At 38.5% G+C, this 26,392-nt stretch overlaps 1 protein-coding gene across 6 annotated transcripts in view; it reads right to left on the bottom strand.

The window, feature by feature from the left end:
• arvcfb (ARVCF delta catenin family member b) overlaps positions 1-26,392 on the bottom strand; it is a 286,399-nt gene that overhangs the window by 147,743 nt on the left and 112,264 nt on the right. For all 6 annotated transcript variants that reach the window (XM_088335601.1, XM_088335596.1, XM_088335598.1 and 3 more), the window contains exon 3: positions 6,011-6,106. The gene's annotated coding sequence lies outside the window, so the exon portion shown is untranslated. The remainder of the gene's footprint in view (positions 1-6,010; positions 6,107-26,392) is intronic.

Here is a 26,392-nt window from a genome sequence, read left to right as displayed (position 1 = left end):
AACAAAAAAGAAACAAAGGCAGAAATGCTGAGGTTAATTCATAATCTCCAATAAAATATGTAAAACTGTTCAAACACCATTGCAATCATGGCATTCTTAAACATTCAAAACGAATAACAGCAAAATGAAAAATTGATTTATATGTAGGTTGGAGAAAACCCTTGTTTTATAGGTGCTTATATTATTACATGTTTATGTTTACATCAAGGACTATCAATTTCCATTAAAATAATTATTCCATTATTTGTAACAAATACACCTTGATGGGAGTTTTACAATTCTTTAACCCAACTAGGAATTTCAGAAATGTTATTTTTGTCTTCAGGTCTTTTAATCAACAAAGGACTGGGACTGTTCCTCAAAACAAGGCATGTGTGGGATTTGATGACACTTAAGTGCTTCTTTCGTTCCAATGAGAATTCGTGTTTTATTTTCTCGTATTCATGTTTGGCAGATCCCCTTTGGCATAAACAAAGAATACTGTTGTTGATTGACTTTTGGCTTACGACATGAACATTTATACCAACAAACAGGAGGAGGGAGTGGACGGAGAAATTAAACAGTCATGTAAAGTCCTGGGCCTTGGTAGTTAAGAGCATTATAGTCATCATGAGAAAACACCAAGAGTTTACACTGGTTTCGACCTAAAGTGGGTTTTTTAATTCATCATAAAGACACTGTTTGAGTAAAACAAAATTAGTATCTTTTTTAAATGAAGGATTAAAGTCATTCTATTGCTGTTTTATTTATTTATGCATCAATCTATGAATCTTCCTACGTATCTCCCTACCTGTGTATCTATGTACGTATCTCTATATCTACCTACCTACCTTGGTACCCACCTATCTACCTAGGTACCTACGTATCTTCCTACCTATATATCTCCGTAAATATCTACCTGTCACGGTTGCCATGGCGCCCAACTGGTCCCCGCCGTGTGGCGCCAGGTTTTGTCACAGTTGCCACGGCGCCCAATTGGCCACGCCCATGGACACCAGCTGAAACGCGTTGACAGATTGCTGCCGGACTACTTAAACGCTGTCTTGTGAATCGCCTGGTGTCAGAGCGTCTGCGAAACTTCGTCTAGACTCTGTTGCGATATGCCAAGTCCTGTGAATCTCCGTTTTTGCCTGTGTTTTGATCCAGTTTTATTTTTCGGCCCCATCTGTTTGATTTTTACCACTCCTTAGTTCTGATTTCAATCTACTTCCACGACCATCGATCCCCGGATTGAGTGTGCGCTCATTCCTCCTCTCCCCATTAAACTGTGAGTAACATTACGCAATTGGGTTCTCATTCCTATTTCCTCTCCTGGTTTGTAACACTACCTACCTATATAACTACCTGCCTATCTACTTAACTACCTACCGACATATCTACGTTCCTATTCTACCTACATACAGATCTACCTACCTAGGTATCTACCCATCTAATGAGCTCTCTCAGCTTTTTTTAAAAATATGTATATGTATTTGTTGGCCTGGAGAGGGATGGGCACCACCAGGCTGTACTTGCCCAAGACACACCTCAGAAAATGCTGCCACTACGACCCTGGTGGTTAAGGGTTTCTCTCACACACACACACACACACACACACACACACACACACACACACACACACACACACACACACACACACACACACACACACACACACACACACACACACACACACACACACACACACACACACACACCACATCCATTCTTTTATTTAGGTTTGTATTTATTTATTTATTATAACTAATATTACAAGTGCACATCCATCCTTTGAAACAATTATTAAAACAATTCAGCAGCAAACGTCCCAATAATGTACAAAGCTCAAAAGAGTGAACACCAAAATTGGTAATAATCAGACAACTATAGTCGAGCATCCCTTCTCACATCAATTTGCATCTGACAAGAAAGGAGCTTGAAGCAAGGCAATCATGGAGTCAATCAGGCTGAAATTTCCTAAAGTCAAAGCATTCATTTATCATCATGCTCATCAACAGTTGTGAAGCGTCCTGAAATCTACTTCTTGTTGCTGATGAATATACCAAGGCATAATGCTCCACAAGTGCAGCAAAATATGACTTTCTAGGAGGTGAACCTCCTAAAGTCTGATATTCGAGACGAGCTTATTTTCGCTACTAGAATCCAATTTATACGCACACATCCTTGACATGTACATAAAGTGTCACAGCAAATACTTGCGTGATTGACATTTTCAGTTATAAGTTAATTTCAAGTGTCAGTGGCGAGTGTCAGTGAGACTTTCTGCTTTCAAGCACTGTTTGCCAATCAAAGGTAATCACTTGTGATGTCTGACTCCATTTATACAATCAAACTGCTGCGTGCAAAAGGATACATTTAAAGTAATCACCCTGAGGGTTGTTTTAATTGAATGTACTTATTTAATCGTATATAACGTGCAGCCCTCATTTAATATGAAAACTATGAATTTTTATCCTCACCTTTTCTCAGCACAAACTAAGCATTGTAGGTCACAAACGTGTCAAAAACTATCGACTATTGAAAACATGAACTATAAACACAATGCCAGAATACATTTTCAATGTATTTAATGTTTTTCAAAGTCTGATTCAGTGTCAATAAATGATTTCAATCATGGCCCCGCATATATAGCAATGTAGTGCCGTAAAATTATGTAATGATGAGTTCAAATCTAATGTCTTTTCCTGTGTCATCTATCACCCTAGTGGTTTAGTGGTCAAGAATTGGTATTCTCGCCACTGCGATCAGGATTCTACTCCCATTGCATCAAATGTTTTGCAAATGTGGTTGGCAAAAGTGTTTGACTGATCAAACATTGTTCAAATATGATAATGTACTTCCGCAAAACCTCATGTACAACCTCACCAGAACGTTCTTTTTTTGGTTGTTGTTTTTTTTTTCTTTTAAGCGCATTACACATGAATAAATATGGTACCTTAAATTGCACTAAGCTTTTTAAACATTCACTCACTTGATTGATTAAAAGGTTTTAACTGAGCACCTGTGAAGAAGAGTATACTTTTATTATATTTGTTTTAAAGCAATATTCACCTGTTTTCATCCATCTCTGGGGTCAGCTATTTTGAGTTTGTGTCAGGGGTTAATGGTAGTGACCATTGATGGCTTTGGAAAACAGATGAAACGTCATTGGTTTTTATCTGAGCCTTGGGCAACTTTTATATTATCATCTTGCTGCACTGGCTCTCAAGAAGGATATAACAGTAAATTGGATTATTGCCTAGTAACTCATACTCTACAAATACAATTTATCAAAGTGTTGTTATTAAACTAATTTTATTGTTAGCAAATACTTTAGGTTGACCTGCACTTTACGTCAGCAAATAATCCTGGGGGCATTTACTAAGTTATATTTGTAAAGAAACCTATCATGTTTTTTTGTTTATAACCTATTGCGTTATACACAAGATTCAATCTGCAACCTCAGTAGAACTAGGATTAAAACTACACTTCTATTCTATAGCTTATGAATGACCTATATTTCACGTTGACAATATCAGTTCTCAAGGTTTCTTAATTACCTCATGCTGAGGTTTTAAAGTTTTTCCTTGCCCACATGTAGGTTTTGGATCAGGAGGTGGTGTAATAATAGTCTGCAGTCTGTATAGCCCTTTGAGGCTTCTTGTGATTAAGGGTGTCACAAATAAACATGATATGACCATTTTTTACGGTAGATTACCGTATTTGTGCAATGATTGATCTTGCGAAATATATCGCTGACCAAGATAGCAAAACATTGGATTCAACAAGAATGAAACCCTTGTTCCGGCAATGAAAACCCCAGATGCCAACCGAAAGACCCTCCGTGATGTGAATGACACATGAAAAGACATTGGATTTTTATCTCATCATCACACTATTTTTATTCAAGGTACCAGAAACGAATGCTTGAGAGTGGAGAAACAGAAAGTTGTCTTGAAAGATATAAACACTCTGATAATGAATCAGACTTCGAAGGACATTTAATAAATACATTGTAAATTTTACGTCTGTATTGTGTTCATAGTGTACATTGTCAATAAATTAATTTAATCATGGCCTCACATGTTAAACAATGTTTGTCACAATACTTAGTTTGAACTGAGAAAAAGTGAACCATTTAATACAATTTTTTTTTCAAATTAGGCACGCGCATTATATACGAGTGCGCGTTATACACTAACAAATGAGGTAATTAAGATTAAGTGTCTCACAGTTCATAGTGTAATCATGATGACCATGTATTGGAAAAACTAAATTACAGAAATCACAATGCTGTCAGAAAACTGACACGCATATTCACACATTTCAATTGTCACTTAGAAAATGTTAGCTTTTGTGTCAGAGTTGATGCAACATTTTGCAGATGTTTTCTAAAAAGGTGCAATCGCTCATCAATGCCATTGACATGTCTGCCATCCAGCAAGAGCGCGAAATTGTCTTTGAAAAGCCTCCAATTTTTATCGTAAAAACTGAAAGTAAATGTATTACCTCGTGCAAATTGTTGCATAATCAACCTTTCAGAATTATTGATCAGGTCACTTGACCTCACTGATTTCAAAAAGACAATATTCCCATTCGCTATCTTTGCAAATTTAAGGAATGATTGATTATCATTGTGTATGTGACTAATGTGAGTGGTGTCAATGTACCCAAAAATAAAAACAGCATTCTTTGCATATTAATATTAGTTGCAAAGAGTCTTTTAATACTGTCATAGGCAACCTTTTCTGTACCACGGACCATTTTTACGTCTGACAATATTATTACGGCTCGGACTACCAAAAATATCAGTAATAATAACAATAAAAGAATTATTATCATTATTATTATCATTGTTAATATGATTATTATACCTAAATCCACTATGTAACATGGGAAAAGGCTTACATTTTATCTCATCATCACACTATTTTTACTCAAAGTAACCTGTTTGGGGAGTTGTTAGGGTCTGACATACATTCTACCAACAGAGGGCTCAGACCGTGGTTTAAACTGGGAACCGGTATGTCCAATTATCACACACCTGTGCCCAATTATCCAGAACCCATTAAATGGACATTTTGAACATTAGACTCTGTTCGTCCATTAGCATTTTTCATTTTGTCTGCCATTGCCATCCTGGTTTTCATTGCCATTTTCATATCCACTTTCATATTAGATCCCCTGTTTCCAGTTCCAGGTGCCGAACCCACATGGGTTCATCCATCCATCCATTATCTGCACCCTTTATCCTCAATAGGGTCGCGGGGGTGCAAGAGCCCATCCCAGCTATCTACGAGCAGTGGGCAGGGGACACCCGGAACTGGTTGCCAGCCCGTCGAAGGGCACACAGAGACTGACAACTCAATGGCTCATTCACGCCTAGGGACAATTTGGAATGGCCAATTCACCTGACATGCATGTTTTTGAAATGTGGGAGGAAACAGGCGTGCCCGGAGGAAACTCACTCAAGCACGGGGAGAACATGCAAACTCCACACAGGAGGTTCGATCTCATGACCTCAGAACTGTGCCGCGCACGAACTAACCACTGTGCCGCCGTGCTACCCCACATATGTTCATCCACCCTCAAATCATAACATTGAATTTATTCACAAAAGAGCATGGACAACTTTTTGTTTTTTTCTTTGCGGCCCAGTACCAAATGATCCACGTCCCAGAACTGGTCCGTGGCCCAGAGGTTGCTGACCACTGTTTTAATACATCCGACTTGGTTCTGAATTTTTAGCTGTTAAAAAATATTATAAATAAATAGAACCTCAACATGGCAGAACTGATATTTACTAAGTGTGAGAAATATTCAAACAAGGACTTTTCCTGTTGGGGGAATAAACAAACGTAATGAAATAAACAATCAACAAGAAATTTACAAGCAAAGCAAGCCAGTCCCTAGGGGAGACGCAAGTAATTTTTAAAACTAAAAACACTGTCAGGAAGCATAATTGCCGTGATGATGAGCTGAACAAAGTGATTAACAAAAGCTGCAGGTGTAAAGGAAGAGGTGGTAGTACCTTTGATGTCGGCGAGTGCCGTCACGCCACAGGAAGAAAAAGAAAAGGCGAGGCTCTGATAGATTGGAATTGATGTTTCCGTCTCTCGAGAGAGTTCTGTGACCAAAACAAAATGACATCGGAATTAAATATGCATCCAACTCACTGAATTTGCATTTTATAAGAAAATATCATATCACGCAGCATAATACAAAACAAAACAGTGACTATGTAGAAAAAATGTTAAGCCATTGAAACATAGTGTCTTTTGTAGGATGCTTTTTTACAGACGTAAGTGAATTGAGGATTAGACTTGTTGAACCAGACAAAATCCAATTTTAACTCATAGATGCTTGATCTCTAATATGAAATGCATATGTTCCATTCCTGTATTCACAAAAACTGACAGTGAAATCAATCTGTGTCTGGTCATTGGTGTACCCTCTCGCCTCTCTTGCACATCTATAACTTCCGCCTCACCCCACAAGGTCACCAAGATTGTAAGTGCTTTCTCCCACCCAGCTCACAGCCTGTTCAATGTGCTGACATCAGGGAAAAGACTACAGTCTCTCAGAGCCAGATCCAGCAAGCTAAAGGACAACTTTTTTCTTCAGGCTGTCAGGACTCTAAACTCTCTCCCTGCCCATCTTCCTCCCACCCCCCAGCCTTGTGCCAAATAAGTGGATTACTAGATTCTTGCTACGCTTTTCACATTTTTTAGTCAAACCCAATATATTTTGACAAAATAAAACTTATGTTGTTGAGTCACTCAAGGCGCCTAAGGTAATCCTTAGTAGCGCTAGACTCGCTTGTGGGAGGCTCCGTAGTTCTCCGAAGGAGAGGGGCCTGCGACTGTCCTGTGCCGCCAGGCCTGACGGGGTGTGACCCAAGCAAACCAAGCATACGAAGCCTCTGAAGTCCTTAGTACGTTCGGACAGGCCGGTGCATGATTTATGGAAGCCCCGTGGGCAGGTAGTACAGGTGATTGGGGTGTGGTCGCAACGAACGGTTCGAAAGCACCACTGGCATTTGGACTGGGGGGCCGGGGTTGCTCTCGTTGTCGCCCGCCCTAAGAAGAGCAGAGAGAGGAGAGTAGAAGAGAGAGAAAGAGAGGGACAGATAGAAAGAGAGAAAGACAGACAGAGTAAACCGCAAAAGGGTCAAAAGAGAGTGAGAGAGGTGGGGAGAGAGTAGGAAAGAGAGGGATAGAGAAAATGAGAGACAAGAGTGTAAAGGGGGAAGAGAGAAAAGGAGAGACAAAGAAGGAGAGAGGACCAAGAAAGAAAGAGAGAGCGAGTCTGAGTGGATTAAGTTGGATTCATAAGGCTCCCCCGGGAGAGAGCCCTTCACAGGACATCACGGGAAGGTTCCTAGTCTTTGTCCTGCACTAGCTGCTGTTGGTTATTTGTATTGAGCCTTAACTATTGCATATGTGCACGTAGAAAAGGAAGCAATTTATTCTGTGCTGTATGTTGTGCATATAGGAAATTTGAGAATAAAGTTGAAGTTGAGTAGGTAAAATAAATAATGAGGGATATAAAGATAATAGAAATATCTTCATATTGCTTATTTAAATTGCCACAATATATATATTTTTTAAATGTTATTCTTTTCTTTGATTCCCAGCAAACAACAGTGGCTAGTGCACCACGATTTCCTACTAGAACGGTTGGAAAAATGGATTGGTCTCTCAGGAACTGTCCTCTCATGGTACAGATCCTACCTCTCAGATAGAACGCACTGTGTTAAATATGGCGAAATGACATCTGAGCCCTTTAGTGTTACCTGTGGTGTTCCGCAGGGTTCAGTGCTTGGCCCCCTTCTTTTCAGCATTTACATAATTCCATTAGGTGATATTATTCGCAAGTACAATATCAGTTTCCACTGCTACGCAGACGACACTCAACTATATCTTCCGTTGGAGGAATCTGCCACACTAAACTGTGGAAATTTGGAGGCCTGCCTCATTGAGATAAAAGAGTGGATGTCACTCAATTTCTTGCGTCTTAACTCTGAAAAGACCGAAATGTTAGTCATTGGTCCATCTAAATGCCGCTACTTATTCTCAAAAACTGCTGTGAACATTGACAAATGTCACATCACACAGAGTGACTCAGTTAAAAATTAAGATGTCATATTTGACCCTGATCTATCCTTTGAAACGCATGTAAAGAAAATTACTAGAACCGCTTTCTTCCATCTTCGTAACATTGCTAAAATTCGTTCTATACTGTCTCAGTCGGATGCGGAAATTATAATTCATGCGTTTGTTACCTCCCGTCTCGATTACTGTAATGCACTACTCTCTGGTCTCCCGAAGTCTAGAATGAAGTCTCTTCAGCTGGTACAAAATGCCGCAGCGAGGCTTTTAACTAGGACAAAAAAGTCCGATCACATCACACCGATTTTGGCTAACCTGCATTTGCTCCCAGTTAGCCTTAGATGTGATTTCAAGGTTCTATTAGTATTATACAAAATCATACATGGACTTGCTCCCTCTTATCTTTCAGATCTGATTTCCCCCTATGTCCCGGTCCGAAGCCTACGTTCTGAGAGTGCCGGTCTTCTGGTGATCCCAAGAGCAAAGAAGTGTTCTGCTGGTTCAAGAGCGTTCTCCATCACCGGCACCGGTGCTGTGGAATGCTTTTTCCCCTGAGATCCGATCTGCAACCTCAGTGGAAATGTTTAAATCTAAGCTTAAAACTCACTTCTACTCTATAGCATATGAATAACCTACTCTTCTCGTCGGCTCCAGAGCAGGGGAATGTATAATAATATTCTGAAAAATAGTCTGTGTAATATAGTGTAATAATCTGTGAAGCCCTTTGAGACTCTTCGTGATTTAGAGCTATACAAATAAAAATGACTTGACTTGACTAGTTTATGACTGCAGTCTAATTTAATGTAGGACTGTTTGGCCCTTAGCATGACTAGCACAAATCAATCATACCAGTAAAACAGCAACACAAAACAGAATATTTTGCACCACACGTGACATGAACCCGTTCTATTTATTTGTTACTTCTTTCATGATCGAAAACAATTTATTTTATTTCTCGTTGGTTTTTAACAACATTATATATCGTGAGCGGGTTTTAAACCTGCCAAACAAACAACACATTTTTTATTATGGTGCCAATAGTATGTATTGTGATATTTACCATACCATGGCATTTGGATATTGCTGCGAAGGTGAAAGTAGACGCATGGTTTTGAAGGTTTTTTTGTGTCCAATAATCATCATGATGAAAATAATACCAATCCACAATCAAAAATGCAAAGAACACTGTTTATTTGTATCTGGGATCTTATTTTTTGGGTCATAAATGAACAATCAAGACCAAGGGTGAGTGCTGTAACATAAATCGATCAATAAATCAACATTTTTACTTTTCAGCTCTGCTTCTCCTGACAATTTACACCAACCTATCAGCCATTAAATATTTGGTTCTATTTTGTCTGCATCCACCCATCCATTATCTGCACCACTAATCATCAGGAGCGTCGTGAGGGGGCTGGAGCCAATTCAAGCAATCAGCCGTTAGTGGGCTGGGGAAACCATGAACTGGTTGCCAGCCAGACACAGTACTTAGTCTACATTGAGGAGAAAAATCCCTGGATACAAAAAGTCACTCATTCACTCATTGCAATTAAAGATCATGGTCTCAGATTAAGAGGTGCTGATCTTTATCCGATGATGGCCCACCCCTTACCACTGGTATCCATCAGCAACCTTGGCTCCTACCTGTTACTTTACATTTGTGGTCGCCAAACATGTAGTGAAATTTCTACTGATGCTTATAACATGAAATGAATAATATTCATCATCAAACAATCTATATTGACGATTTAAACGTGGTTTTCTCTAAATACTGGTAAAGTAAACAAACAAAACAGTTTTGCTGTGGTAGCAAGGTCATCCCCCATTAGGAATTTCCTTTTATTGCAGAGGTTTTGCTGACAAAACACAAACAAACAATTTTTGACTTTGATACTGCCTGAAGCAATCCATCATAGATAAATACATACATACAGCATGTAAGAAGTTTTTCCCCACATTTTCTAGACACTGAATGATTCCTTATAATGAGGCAACGCTTGCTTCAACTGATGTGCAGTCTGACCTTTGTTTTCTCACTGCCGCATTAGAAAAACATTAACATCCAAGGGATTAGTAGAGAAAATGACCTACGACAACACAAGATAAAGAATTAATTTTGATGCTTGATACCTCGGGACGAATGATTCAGACATGCAAAGCACTGACTGGCTCGGCTGCCTTTGATACAACAGATCAACTGTGGCACTGAATGATGATCACATCGTCCTTTATTATCCATCTATTCGTTAAAAGCGAGACAGGTTCAAGACCATAGTTACCCCAAAGTGTATAATCTTCATATTTTTCTTTGAAGGTTGAAGCTGGTGTACTTTGGGATAGTGTTTTAGGATCTGTTTATACCCATTTTTCTTAGCCTGATAGCGATTCTCAAATCTTGAGTAGTCATTGATATAAATACTACATACCATAATCATGTAAAATTCCCTTCCCTCTGCAAAAATGACACCCAAACAACATACTGTATATCACCATTTCTCTCATTTCAGGCAGTCAATATTAGTATCGGAACTTGCCAATCACTTATTAAAATTAAAACACAATTCTCTTTTAGACCACAGAGATTGAATTTAAAATATGTCTATTTATTAAATCCACTACTTAATTAAATCATTAAAACAATTGTTTTTGACGTAATCTCTGCATTGTTTTTGAACTCTTCTAACAAGTTTATGCAGAGACCCCCTGCTACTTTATGGCTGGTTCACTCCTTTGAGAATTTTGATTTGAATTGATTTTGTCTTTATTGCAATTGACATCAATGTATAGTGCATTGTGTTCTGCAGACAGCGGGGACTGATTAGGGAGGGCGCTTTGTGTTGGGTAGGCGTTACTATCTGAGTGTGCAACTTTCAGCGGCCTGTTACATTAAGGAGAAATTCAGCAATTAAATTTGACTCTGAGGAAATTCAAAAGCTCAGCGAAATGGTGATCACCAGCAAGTGATTATTATCGAGTTCCAGAAGTGACTTGGGCGGCCTCAGGAGAAGGCAAGAGCGGTGCTGCTGTAAATAAATTCCATTCTTTTTTGTTGAACACGATGCCTACATTCCAGCTTCCTTGCATTTGGGTCCACCTCCACAAACGTGACACAGTATATAATGTAACTTTACAATTCCTTGTCCAAAAGCGAGTTCAAACTTCCCAGAGTACCTCCAGAAAACAATATCGACCCCAGATTTGATTTGCTTTCTGACAGCGTTCTCTTTTCCTGGGTGAGTTTACATCAAAGACACATCATCTCTGAGCACAGAGTATCTGTGATGCAAAGATAAAAAGAAGAAGTGATTCTGGATTTGCTTCAGTAGGAGACTTGGCAATGGCCCCAAATGGACATCTCACCCTAAGAGTAAGCTGTATGGACATTTCATTGGATGTAGTAAAGATGATATGATGCTCTTGGAAGTGTCTCCCCCATTGAGTTTTTCAAGCGAAAAACAAGCAGCTTGTCAGTAATGCCATTGAGTCCATACAAAGCACTGTCAGACCTCAGAGATGAGAAATCAAAACATCCAGTCTGCCTACGCCTACTCAAGATAATTTAGTTTCTTAAAACCATCATGATAATGGCAAGTTGTGGTTGACATATTGTAATAACAAAACGCTCAAGACAAATTTGTTCATTTCTGCTTGTGTTAACTCACAAGACAGGCAGAAAATTAAAAAATCAAGTATGACATGTTCTCCTTGAACCTACGTTGTTTGGAGAATGCCCCTGAGTAATTCAGTGATTAATAATAAATGATGAGTAGGGGGTTATCTAGCGTGCGGGGGTGGAAGGTGGACTGCACAACCCAGTCCAAATTTTTAAGATCATATTTGCTGTGATACTAAAGAAAAGATAACTGGATGAAAATACTTGTGACGAATAAGGAAGAAAAGGATGTTATATTTATGTCACTTTTGTACACGTTCTTCACCTTTCAACATTGCAATGTTTATTGCTAGCTTATACACTAGCTTCTTAGATGGCTTTTGATTCCACCTCAAACAAAACACCCATGTGCCACATTGTCATAAAACTGAATTTAATGTAATTATTTCAAGCCATTTCGTGCCATTTCAACATTGCCAGGTAATGGTTGGGCTGAAAGCAGAGCAAGGAAAGGCTCTCTTGCATATTTGTATTTTGTTCGTACAGCGTGCGTCTGGAGAGAGAGCAGCCGCTAATTGCTTCTTGCAAAAGAACATTACAGACCATCATCATTAGTCCACATAAACAGACGGGCTTGTGTGATAAGAGGCAAGAAAAAGGCTTTACAAATGTGTAAAGACAGCGGATATAAGATCTTATTTTGTACGTTCAAGAAAATTCACCTGAATTTCCTGAATTTATATCAATCAATGCACTTTTCATGGAAGGTATTTCATTACTTAAATCGAAGATGCAATTATACCCAGCTTGATATCTTAACCCTAATGGCATGCTCTTTCTTTTGTCACACTGTACATGTCAGTGTGCATGATTTGAGTGTGAATTTGAAGTGTGAAAACTTGGCCATTTATAATCTTTATACTTTCAACCCCTCTAAATACTCAGTGGCATCAGACCTATCCATACACATATAGTTTTTTTCTTTTTTAACAGCATTTATCCAACACGCACACAACCACCGCACACCACTACTAAAACTGACTAAAGAAAAGTAACTGAACTGTATATATATATATATATATATATACATATATATACATATATATATATATATATAGATTATATACACACATAACATTTCTAGGTGAATATTACACATGGCCAAAGTAAACCTTTGCATTAGTCAAAAAGTGGTGGTAATAAATGCCAATGTTTTGGGGACAATAGCAATTTCCCCAAAACTTCACACAATTCATGTCATCGTACATTATTTGTTTTTTTAAAAATATTTTTTTACTTACAATCACTCAAAATGTTCGGTGGCATGCTCCCTATCCAAATATATATAGTTTACATTTTTTTTTTATTTATTCCCCCGCCTCTTAGGACAGTACAGGTCCTAAAAGTGACTATAAAGAAAACTAACTAAAATTTATATATGTATAACATTTCTAGGAAGATTTTTGTTATGGCCTAATTAAAACCTTTACATCAGTCAAAAAGTGGTGGCAAAAGCTTTTTCAATTTATGCCATTTTTTGACAATCGCAATTTTTCCCAAAACTTATACAATTTATGTAAGTGTACATTATTTGGATGTAAACTCAAAGTGTGAAAACTCAGTCATTGATAAATAATTTTGACTTTCAACCACTCAAAATGTTTGGTGAGATTAAACCTATCCATACATATCATTAACAATTTATTTATTTATTCTACCCGCCCCTTAGGATAGTCCAAGTTCTATAAGTGCATACAAAGAAAACTAACTTAACTGCATCAACAAATACATAACATATTTAGTTGTATATTTTATATGGCATAACTAGAGCTTTAATCAAAAGGTGGTGGCAAAACTTTTTAATACATACCATCTTTTTGACAAAAGCAGTTTCCCCAAAAACCTCACCATCCAATTTTGCCAGGTAAACACTATTATTTGGGCTTTGGCGTCATCAGCTGGTGTAGTGGTGTGAACACTTAACAAAACATTTTACTTCACACACAATTGACTCCACAGCACTGAAGAGAAAAATACCAAGAAATGCATTAAAATACACTAAGTTTATGATATAATACCGATATAATGTTATCTAATCATCTACAAGTATACGCCATATAAGTAGTACTGTACCTGCTTTATGCTATGTGAGTATGTATGGACAATATAATTGTTTTATAGCAGGTGCAGAGCTTTGGAACATTTGGTAATTCGCATAGGTTTAAATCGCCCGCTATTCGATAATTTCACTTAGGGATCCCCAACTCCAAATGGATTGTTGTTTCCCAGGGGTCTACTGTATTTCAATCAATTGCCCCTTGAAATTCCATCAACTAATCTCAGGGTAATAGTACTCGCAGTTGAAATGGAACTGCCGTAGTACTCCGTAGTATTTTCATAACAAAGAAAGCCCGCTTGGAATCTGTGGATTTCCACATGGGTGGAATGTGCTGTCAGCCTGTCACGTTACACACGGACGGTCAAACACGGTCAGTAATTAGACCGTCATGTAAATCACATCACCATGTGGTTTGTAGCCTGCATAACTCCATAAATAGGTGTTTAATTCACAAATTTAAAACAATGACTCAACTTCCTTGGTACAGAGTAAACATCAATTAGGTGAAGTTAAACAGTCCTTAAGATGACCTGTCAATTGATATTAAAAAGATTGAAAATTACTGATTGATATATGTATAGAATGAAGTGATTGACCTTTCCTCCCGCTGGCTCGCTCTCTCAGTCAGCCAGTCGGGGCTAACGTCAAATTGTGCGCCACCCCCCCTAAAAAACATCAATTAATTTGAAATAGTACTGGGTTCCAATTTATTCTTTCGCTCTCTCATTCAGTAAGTGAGAAACTCCTCTGATGAAGGCTGTCCCCCCAAAAATGGTGTGACTTACAACATATTTGGGTGAAATCCCATGTTTTTGTAAGATTGTTTACATTTCTAACGAAATACGACTTGTATGCCATCTCTTATGACTTTTAAGCGTCTTTGGTCCGAACGTAACCATGTCCCGCTTGTGACGTCACAGGCAATGCACGGTTTGCGGAAGTAGTCATGGATGTTAACGCCGTAGAGTATCTAGCAATATGAAAGTTATCTACGTTTCATGGACCTGCCGAGCGGCAGCCTTTCCAGCAGCTCCCCTGTTATCTCGCACTTTTTGTGATTGTCTGCTTCTATCTTCGGTGTTTTTCGTCCCGTTTGACAACTACACTTTGGATTAATTTCTATCCTATGGACATGGGTTTTAACGCACAAAAATGCGTTTATTCGAGGAATCAACTCCTTGCCCTGAAGAATTCTCGTGCCGGCGTGATGAGGGGGGCCTATCGTGGATGAAGAGCCGGAGCTAGCTAAGCGGCTAGCGGCGTTATAAGTTTCCGGTATAGTCCGTAGTCATGGTAAATGTAAACTCTATACCAAATAAGACAGACGAACTGGCTGTGCTGGTGAAAAACATCAAAGCGCACAGGGAGTGCAGTTGCTGTGTTTTACGGAAATGTGGCTCACGTTTAGCATCCCGAACGCTAACATGTAGCCACCCAGAGCTACCCGGACCGGAGCTATCCGGAGCTAACTGGCTTAAGCGCTGTTAGACAGAGGCACGAAAGCCTGCGGGAAGCGGAGAGGAGGTTGACTCGCTAACACGAGGTGGTGTTTCCCTGGGCACAAAGATTTCCATCTGCCGCAGGGATGTCGAACTTTTGGAATAGCGTGTGACGTCATCCACTCCGCTAAACTACAACAATCACCCAGAGGGCATCATGTTAATCTGTTAAAAAACAACAAGGGAGACTGCTGGAAGTGTGAATTTCCCTACGGGGATGAATAAAGTATCTATCTATCTATCTATATTTCAATCCGAACCAGGACTACTGTCGCGCAGAAACTTCCAACAGATAGTAAAGAAAAGAATGGATTGTTTGCTAGCACTGTTTTTCGAGCATCCAAAAAAGGCGGTATCATTTCAGTGGATCAGCAGGGCACAATAAAGTGCCGCTGAAAGTGAAGAAAGTGAAACTTTTAATGGAGATTTAGCAAAGCTGTCCAGCTCAAAACAAGGGATGAGTATTTTGACGTTTTTTTTTATATGGATTACCAGTAAAAGCTTGAGTAGCAAACAGTGTTTTGCACCAGGTCTTTTTTTTTAATTTAGTTATATCCATGTGTTTTACTTCGTAATTAATACTAAAATAAACTACAACGAAAATCGGTTGTGCTTCCACAGTATTTTCAAATACGCACACTTATGTGCTTGTCTGTGTTGTTGTAATGCGCCCGCAACAGAGGGCACCCGCACCATATCAGGCGCCCTGTGCAGTGTTAAATACAGAAATAGAACCAGCTAGGGAGACTACCTTTTTAACATGGTGCGCCCTATGGTCATGAAAATACAGCATATTTTATATTTCATATATATATATATATATATATATATATATATATATATATATATATATATAAGTTCACAAAAAACATCTGAATAAGGAACCATAAAAAAATTCACATATCTTAAATATCTAAACACATTGTATATCTACCTTGTTGTAATTTTTCCTTCTTTTTGCATTTGTCTCAGTTTATCAGCAGGTGCCAGCTGCACTGGTTGGCACAGAGATATTAACAGGGGTGAATGCATTGCAGCAAATCTTTTAGCCCCTGAACCATTTCAGTTTGAGTGCCCTCGCCACACCATAGATGCAGCCAGATTGAGGACAATATGTCCCAACATCGCATGTGTGAGAGAGTATAGCACTGTGTATGAAGGAGTGTAGTCGAGTTTGTGCATGGGTATGACTGTGTCTGTAAGAGACTATCGTTGTGCATGCCTGAGAGTATAATGTTATGTGATATAAAGTATGATTTACTTTTAAAACGGCCTCTAATGCACTGCTCCAGGTTTGTTGCCATACAGTATTGTTTATACAGATCTAGAAAAAAGGCCAATGCGTGATTTTAACCTTAAAGTTGGGTCATATCATGCACTGAATATGATATTTGCCATCATAATTTATTGAGTGTTAACATATATTTTCCCGAAGTCCTCTGCAAGACACGTCAAAGAATCCAAACCATATACAGTATTTAGAGCTGCAAATACCTTCTTGCAAAAAACGGGGTCAGGGGGATATCAGAGAAGGCTAACTTATCAGTTATTATCTGTGCAACAAGCTATCTCAGTCTAAGACTAACAAGCAAAAAGTGATTTGAGTGAAAAGAACCTTGAAATTGTTAGTGTGTGTGAACTGGAGCCTTCAGCTTGAAGGACACCAGGAGTATGAAATTAGCCCCGTTAATTACTTTCTGCATCGAATGGGAAATAGTTCTGATTTTTTGAAACGAAGCAGAGACAACATGCTTTTGAAATATCTTCCTGCTTGGAGGTATCGTTCAGCTGATTCAACTCGTGGGCTCCAGTCCTCCCGCGTGATCAACTGCAGTATACCCCTGGGAATTGAAGGGAATTCAGCCAAATGTAATTTCTCATTGCCACATTTCTGGATTTACAAAATGGAAGCTATTTTAGGAAACAAGAGCTCTCGTTTCCTTAGCTGCATGTGGAGATGTGTGACAACCAGAGTCATACATGCTACGGGTTAAAATACCAAATACTTTATCATACAAAATCAGTGTTTCTCATTTAATTTTGTGAGACGCTGGGGGGTCTGGGGGCATGCTCCCCTTGATTACATTTTGTACATTTTAAATTCAAACACATCGACGCTGTGCTTTTTGAGAGCGAGATCAAGAAGCTAGATATATGATGAATGTGTGCCCTTGTAAACAAATGAATCATGAATACGCTAGTATTGAAAGGCAATGACATAGAGGACAAGTCAGACACACAAAACAAAACCGGAGTTTGCAAAAAATAATCTGCTAGTCATCCAATTGGACTAAAATAAGTTGTATAGTTCGGATGCTATTTTAAGGTATCATATCGGTGCGTAAACTAACCAAATCACCAATATCTGTTTTAAATTAAATGAAATGTAATACTCAAGTCTGTGTCATGTTTCGAAGAACAAATTAGTAGCAATTTACTCCAGCTCGCTAGGCATGAAAGGAATAGCATCTCTATCATTGCCATGGCGACACCGCACTGGCTATTTTGGGGATTTATAATAGTTTTGGAATTGCCACAGGCAGCTCCCATGTGTTGGCGTACAAACATGGAAGCTGATATTATTGTTCAGATTCATGTTAATGACTGTACACTGTAAAAAAAACTTTTAGAAAGTGTTAGAGAAAAATAAAGTAAAACAAGTGAAAAAAATAAAATCATGTTTTCAAGCAAAGAAAGCTTGTTCCACTGACAAATTATAGTGTGTTCATTCTAAATATTATTTTTCTTATTTTGAGAATTATTTTGAAAAATATTTTTAACAAAACATGAAAAAGATACTTAAAATATTGCTTATTGTATTGTGTAATTTCATACAAAACTAGAAAAAGAAAAGTAAAACATAAGACTTGAAAACTACACAAACAAATTCTAAATGTATTAGAAAATAAAAATACTGTATGAAAAAGAAAAAGAATCTCCTACTAATAGAGGAACATTGTTGTGTATAGCCTTTAAATTTGGTTTAAAGATAAATAAATACATACATTTGGTCACAAGTCCACAGATTCACTACTTAGGTACATGTCTTTGGGTTAATCAATCCAACATTGGGTTATTTAGTACCAAAATGTCTACATGTATTTCCTAAATCAATAAGTAAACATCCATCCATCCATTATCTACACCACTTATCCTCAGTAGGGTCACTGGGGTGCTGGAGCCCATCCTAGCTATCCTCGGGCAGTGGGCAGGGGACACCCTAAACTGATTGCCAGCCAGTCGCAGGGCACAAAAAGACAATTTGCTCGCTCATTCACTCCTAGGGACAATTTGGACCAGCCAATTAACCTGACATGCATGTTTTTGGAATGGGTGAGGAAACTAGAGTGCCAAGGGGAAACCCCCGCAAGCACAGGGAGAACATACAAACTCCACACAGGAAGGTTTAATCTCATGACCTCAGAACTGTGCCGCACACGCGCTAACCACTGCACCGCCATGCTGCTGTCTAAAACATAACAAATAAAAAACAGATAAAACAAATGTATGAGAGAATATTTGTGCATGCATGAGAATATGATTTTATAAGTGAGCGCCAGTATAATTTACTCCTGGAACTGCCTCTTAAAGAAGATACTTACACTAAATTATTTCTCCACTTTGACATATAAACCGATTCACACTCATCTATACTTTCACACATATAGAGAGTATACTAGTAAGTGTGTGAAGGCATAATAGTGTGTGTGTGTAAGTATTGTAGTACTTTATGTGTGAGAGAGTATAGTGGTATGTGTGTGACAGAAACATGACTTGACTTGACAGCATAGTAGCGTGTGTATGAGGTTATAGTAATATGTTTGAAAGTATAGTAGTTAGAGGTAACATCAGGCCTAAAAAAAATCTAGCCCGACCCGGGCGCATTAAAGCCCGAATTCGAGCGGCACCTCGCGTACCTTAGCCGAACTGCAGTGCCGAGGTGCAGCTTTGGGTTTACGGGTGTACGGTAAGAGAGAAGACCGGCCCAGCCCGACTTAATGATTGACATTTTAAGCCCGAAACCGGATCGAAATTGGGTTTGTGTTCGGGCCCAAGCCCAAGAAATGTCCTCTATTGCTGTGGCGCTGATATTTTCAGGTGTGCCATAGGTAATTATCCAATTTGTGTGCCTGAGCGGTCTAGCTCCTGGCAGAGTAATCATGTAGTACTGTTCCATACCATAAGTGGCAGCAACAGCAGGTAGCTAATTGGCTTGTGCGTGGACACAAGCCAATTAGTGAGAAAAAGACTAAGAGCTGAAGAGGAAGGGGTTCGTTTTAGTCTTTCATTGATTCCTGCCAGGATATCAGCTCTGCGTTAATCCAAAAAGGCCCAAATTTCACACTTAAAGCTTATAAATATGAAAGATTATAAAATACTTTATCTTTTGTGTTTAATTGATTCCTATTCGAGATGTTATGATAAAATGTATTCTTCAATGTTAAAAAAACATGTCTATTGTTAATATAATGATTTTTTCAATGAAATAAATGTGCCTTGGCTCCAAAAAGGTTGAAAACACCGCAGCAGTGTGGGGATGAGAGTATAGTTATAATATTGAAAGAGTATAGTATTGATGTGATTGAATTGTCTTTATTGTGCTGTGTAGTAGTACTGTGTATGAGAGTGTAGTTGTATGTTTGAGAGAGTATAGTACTGTATGTATGATAGTATAGTAATATATGTGAGAATGTATAGTAGTGAGTATGAGAGTATAGTAAGTAGTAAGTAGTATGTATGAGAGAGTATAGAAGTGTTCTTGCTTGAGTATGACTATTTCTGTACGAGAGTATAGGTGTGCATCTGTGAGATTATGGTATTGTGTGCAGTGTTGGGAATAACGCTGTTACGTTACAGCGCTATTTTTTCAGTGACTGGGTAACAGAACAAATTTTCTGCTGTTACAACGCCGCTACTGATACTAAAGGTTAAAGGCAATGCGTTACTTTGAAAAATTGAGACGAGCCGTGTTGGCGTGGACAGGTGTTTACTCTCGTGTCACTCACAAGTAAACCTTAGCATACAACTGTAAACATTAGGGGACATCCCGCGCATGCTCAGTAACAATGTGCCATTAACAATAATGTAGTTATTAAGAGAGAGGGATTGGATAGTCACTTGATAGTTTTACTGTTAACTTTTGTTGTAAACAAAATATTTGAAGTGCAGTTCAATTGTTCTACTTGCTTAGTGTTTCAGGTTGTGAGAGTTTGATTCATTCATTTAATGCTGCAGTGTGAAACACAATGTATATTGATGAACTGTTTACATTTGTTGTGTGTAAACACTTGAAATACAGTAGCATATGTCTATTTGAGCAGTTGTCTGACTAGAGATTGTGATTTATTCTATTGAGTGAAACCCACTTTATATTGTTTTACATTTGACTTTTGTTTGGAGCAAAATACTTGAAGTACAGTAGCATATGTCTACTTGACCAGTTGTCTCGGGTTGTGAGAGTTAGATTTAATATATTAAACTCACTTTAAAGTGTTCACTGCTGACTTTTATCTTATTATATTATTTACTGTTTATTCTTGTTGCACTTCAAGTGTAGGATTAACCTGTTCCTGGTGAAGTCAAAATCATTACAAGGTATGTCTGTTCTTTTCTATTCAATTTCCTCAAGTAATGTTTAGAAAATTCTTTGACATACAACTTAATTTAAAAGTAACAGAAATAGTTACTCTTCCTGGTAACTAGTTACTTTCACTATAGTGTAATTACCCGGTTACTAACTCAGTGACATTTTGGAAGAAGTACTGAGTATTTTTTAAGGTAAGGTGCCCAACACTGGTTATATGTGAGAGAAAGTGTGATTTACTTTTTAAACAGCCTCTCATACAATTCCTCATTGGTATGATATCGACGTTCTCTCCGACTGCCATTACGACAGTGGCAGCAAGACGGAAGGGTGAGGAAAGAGATCAGGACTGACAGAAAGAGTAACACACGCGACTCTGAGCCGTCTCTTGCAAAGAGTGACGGCATCAATCCATCACATCCTCACTGAAGTAACGCGTCCCCGTCTGCTTGAAAAAGACCAAAAAGCTGGCTGCTATCTACTTCTTTTTACATTGAGAGCATGCGTCACATTCTGACCTACATTTGGCCGTACCTGAGCTTTCATTCCATCCATCAAAAGGAAAAATGTTGGGAGCATGGGCGTAACCAGAATGTTTTGGAGGGTGCTCAAGCCCAAATTCAACCCAAGCACCCCCAAAATTTTAAGTACCGTATTTATCAAAATTACAATGCATACAAGCTGACTATGCGCCTTATAATCCGGTGCGCCTTATATGTGGATCAATTTTGAGCCGCGACAGGTCTCGCAACTTACGGTAAGCAGCCACAGACTCCATTTTTCGCGTAGAAGTGCGCTGTGCATACTGGGAAATATTAAACAACGATTCTCTTTTATTTGTGCGTTTGTATAAAGACCCTGAAATGGCTCCTATTGAGAGACACACTTACAACGCAGAGTTTAAACTCAAGGCGATCAGTCACGCAGTAGAACACGGAAATAGAGCAGCAGCAAGAGAGTTTAACATTAATGAATCGATGGTGCGGAAATGGAGGAAGCATGAGGATGAGCTGCGCCAAGTAAAGAAGACTAAACAAAGTTTCCGTGGCAATAAAGCGAGATGGCCACAGTTAGAGGACACACTTGAACAGTGGGTTGTTGAATTGTCCCCGAACTGCCAGACAACAACAGCGACACTGACTCGATTAATGACGACCTTGATGAGACGGACCTGGACGTGTTGGATGGCCCATTCACTGAGATGGTCAATTCGAACACTGCAGAAGAAGAATTCGAGGGATTCGTAAATGAGGAGCTGATAGAGTGAGCTTTATGTTTTTCTTTTGTGTGTTTACGTTTTACATTTTACAGTTATTATATTATTGCTTTATTATTATTGTTTTGCACTTATTGTTTTTGCACATTACGAGTGTCACTATATTGCGATTGCACTAACGTTTAAATTTACCATAACAGTATCAGACGGTTTTTTGCGTGTTGACTAAATGGAGCAAAAGTCAAATGTTATGCCTTGCTGTTGTTCAAAGATGTTAAAGATGTGTCACGAAAATGCTTTACCTCAGAGAAAATAATAAAACCGCTGTTTATTCATTTTGGGAGTGAATGGAGTTGTGGAAAGTTTGTTTGCTCTCTATTAATTAAGTTTGACTGACCTATCTGACTGTTTTGTTGACATTCCAGGTGCGCCTTATGTATGGAAAAAGTTTTAAAATATATAATTCATTGAAGGTGCGCCTTATAACACGGTGCGCCTTATAGTGCGGAAAATACGGTATTTTTAAAAATCTCTTTTCCCAAAGAATAGGCTTAAATGTGATTTTTTTTAAAAAGGGGCTACATAAAAAATAAAGTAAAACAAAACAAAAATGTTAACATAGCGTCGGGAATACTCCCCCTGCCTTGAAATGGTTCAGTCCATTTGATTCCTAGCACTGCTCCCGCCACCCTCCCCGCTCCTCATTTGCTCGGCTACTGTCATTTGCGGCATAGGTAGGGAGTCTGTAGAGGTTCTGGTGTATTACGGTGAGAGTAATACAATTCTAATGTTGAACAACTATTTAGTACCCAATACCATGACTATGTTACTGATAGGTTTATTAATAATAATAATAATAATAATAATTTCCTTTGTATTGTCATTCTTTGTAACAATGTACACAGAACTACCTTATATCTCTGGATAAAACACACAATAAGAGACAGGATACATTAATATGATGAGAAAAAACATGAGTATCATGAGATGTGTCAAGGCCCAGGCCTGATTCTCATCTGACCATAACCTAACTAGCTCATCTATTATATTGCAGTCACAAAGTTGTTCGAGGAAGGATATTTATACATAACAAGGAGACATCGTAAAACAAGGAACATCAAATAGACCGGAGTAAAGCAAACATGACAATGCTGCTGTTCTCCTCAGGCAAATAGTTGAGTCGTTTACAAGGAGATAAGACGCTTTGAAGTAAGGAAATACTGTAAGGGTCTCTGTAATGCTCAATATTTGTAGCTCATGCATTATACATTGACAAAAATGTTATCAGTTATCATCGACAAACTTTAGTCCTCATTTTTGCTCCATTGAATCGAATGCAACGATGACCACCTTCGCCTAATTGTTCCAGGTGTGTGGTCATCCTCCCAGCACGAGCATTGACAATAACAAGTTCCAAGCTTCTTCTTCTTCTAGAATTTCTGCTAACCGCTTGCTCTGTCCACTCCACGCAACGGCCCGGTATTGCAGTACCTCCGGGAACGGTGCATTCGCAATGATCGCGGCAAGGCTTTAGGGCTAGGACCTTAGCTTGGCCTTTTGGCTGAGAGTAAGTGTCCCGGCTCCTAGGCTTTGTAGCGTATTATGAACTGACCGATAATGGATAATTATTTATGAACAAGCTAAATAACCCTTAAAACCCCTAAACCCCCTAAACCACAATATACAATGTTGTGTTTACAAATGGGAAATGGCACTCCTGAACAATGTTGAATGATCCTCACTCTCTTTAAGTGGAGATTGCGTAATAATTTACCACTAGATGACACTGTACCGTCTGATGAAGGGGTGTCAAACATGCGGCCCGCGGGCCAGATCAAGCTCGCCAAGGGTTTGGATCTGGCTGCGAGACGACGCCGAGAGAAGCGCAAGAGAAGAATGAGCTGCAGTTTTAAATACGCCCATGAGCCTGGATGTGTTTCTTTCTCTCTTTCTCTTTTTTGTCTGTCTTTCTTTCGCTTTCCTCTTTTTCTATATTTTTCTCTCTCCTTTCTAGTTTTCTCTCTCCTTTTTTCCCTCTCTTTTTCCTTTATCTTCTCTCTCACTTTTCTCTTTATCTTTCTTTCTTTTTATCAGGACACATTATTCATCTCTATTTTTATTTTCTTTTTCTCTCCATCTCTCTCTTTTTTGCTTGGTCTCTTTCGCTCTATTTGTTTTCTCTATCTCTTTCTCCCTTTTATTTTTCTCTACTTTTCACTCTTTTTGTCTCTCTCTCTTTCTCAGTCTCTTTCTCTCTGACTCCATTTATTATCCCGCTCCTTTCTCTTTCCCCATTTTCTTTCTGTCTTTTCTCTCTCTTTCTCTCTCTCTCATTTGTCTCCCCTTCTCTTTTGTTTTTCTCCCTCTCATTCTCTATCACTTTCTCTCTATAGTTTTTTCTTTATTGCCCTGTCTTTCACTCTTTCTGTTATTGTCTTTCATTCTCTTTTTATTTCTCACACTCTTATCTCTTCATCTCTCTCCTCTTTTTCCTTCTCTCTGTCTCCCTTTTGTTTTCCCTCTTCTGTCTATCACTCTCTCTTCCCTTTTATCCCTCTTGCTTCCTTCTTTCTTTCTTTCCTTCTCTTAAATTCACTAGTCTGGCCCCTTCGAGTGTGCTTTTTCTATAATGTGCCCCCCAGCTAAAATGAGTTTAACACCCCTGGACTAATGTGAACAAAAAAAAGTGTCAAAGAGCACAGCGGCATGATGTCAGACAAACATGGCGGCAACTATTAGGTATGGATTCTGCTTTGTAAAAGAAACATTTCGATAGAGAGATCGAGATAGATAGATAGAGATAGAGATAGAGATAGAGATAGAGATAGAAATAGATAGATAGATAGAGAGATAGATAGAGAGATAGATAGAGAGATAGATAGATAGATAGATAGATAGATAGATAGATAGAATACTTTATTCATCCCCGTAGGGAAACTTTCTTAAAATAACATTGGTATGATGGAACCCAAAACTATGGCTGAATGGTAGTCAGTGCCTGTCTTGGTTGTAGCTGATGTAGAAGGATGGCATCAATGCGTTGAGAACATTCTGGCCCAGCAGTTCACCATCAACCACTCCTGCTGACATCAATTTTAAATTTTCAGAATCCACCTACTCTATTCCTTCAATTCCTACAGACAAAGGCAATATCGATTTTAACTTTATTTTTTGTGTTCAATCAAACAGAACATGGCTTGAATGCAAATTTCTCCAAATCCTTTGTTTGTTTTTGCTCTTCCATAGTAATCAGTTAAGATGGCGCTTCCACCTTCACTTTTCAATTTCACTGTTTATTCCTTTATGCTGGGCAGAAGATGAAAAGGTGGAAAAAAGTGCGAAGAAAAGACAATGAAGAAATAACAGCTATTGTCTTTTCTGCATTGCCATTAATGGGAAAAAGCCAGATGAACCTCATCCCACATTTTAGAGCTGTCAACCGTGAACACATTGACATGTCAAAACACTGTCGAAAAACATGCTTCCGTCAGGGTACACGCGAGATGAAAAACGTCAAGTAGTGGAAGAGATGGAACGGTGTAAGAAACAGGAAAGAGATGACACAGTTCTGTCTGAGATGTGAAAACTGTGATGCAGTTTGCAAGTGTCTAAGGAACTGACAATAAAGTCACAAGAAATATTGTTGCCAATATTTTCTGTTGATTGAGCAATGTCCTTTGAATCTTTTTCCGAAGGCTTTAATATTTGAATCATTATCAGATTTATCAAACACCATTTATTTTTATCCTCTCTGGCTATGAAAATAAATTGAAGTGAGGATCCAATAACTCTCAGTTATATTAATTTTCATAGTGTCATTGGCTCACAGATTTATCAACAACGGCAGTTATTTTCTTCTTGACTCGAGATGGTTATCGATGACAACAAAAGGCAATATCGATTTTAACTTTATTTTTTGTGTTTCATGGATCGCAAACGTGTACTGAGGAGTTCGAATCATTTGAAATACACAATACACTAGAACATGTGTAGACAGAGGGAGTATTTTTTTCTGCCTTTTCTGTTAATTGTTTGTAGTGAAGCCTGCACTGTGAAAAAATCCAACAAAATAAATTAGGAAAACTATAATATTTTCCATGCATTAGTCCCATATTACTATTGCATTACTTCATATTGCAGTAGTGTTACAATTCACTATTCTTTTATGGTACTATAATTATAACTAAGGCCAGTCTCTAAGTACTACTTGGTAAATATTTCTGCCTATTTATCCTAAGTTCGCAGCACGCATGGATGCAGCAGCTCACAGC

Source organism: Urocampus carinirostris, chromosome 5 (genome assembly GCF_059441175.1).
Source record: "Urocampus carinirostris isolate Australia breed hairy pipefish chromosome 5, RoL_Ucar_1.0, whole genome shotgun sequence".
NCBI lineage: Eukaryota > Metazoa > Chordata > Actinopteri > Syngnathiformes > Syngnathidae > Urocampus > Urocampus carinirostris.
Note: the sequence above shows the minus strand (reverse complement) of the source record. Positions and strands in the feature narration are given on the sequence as shown.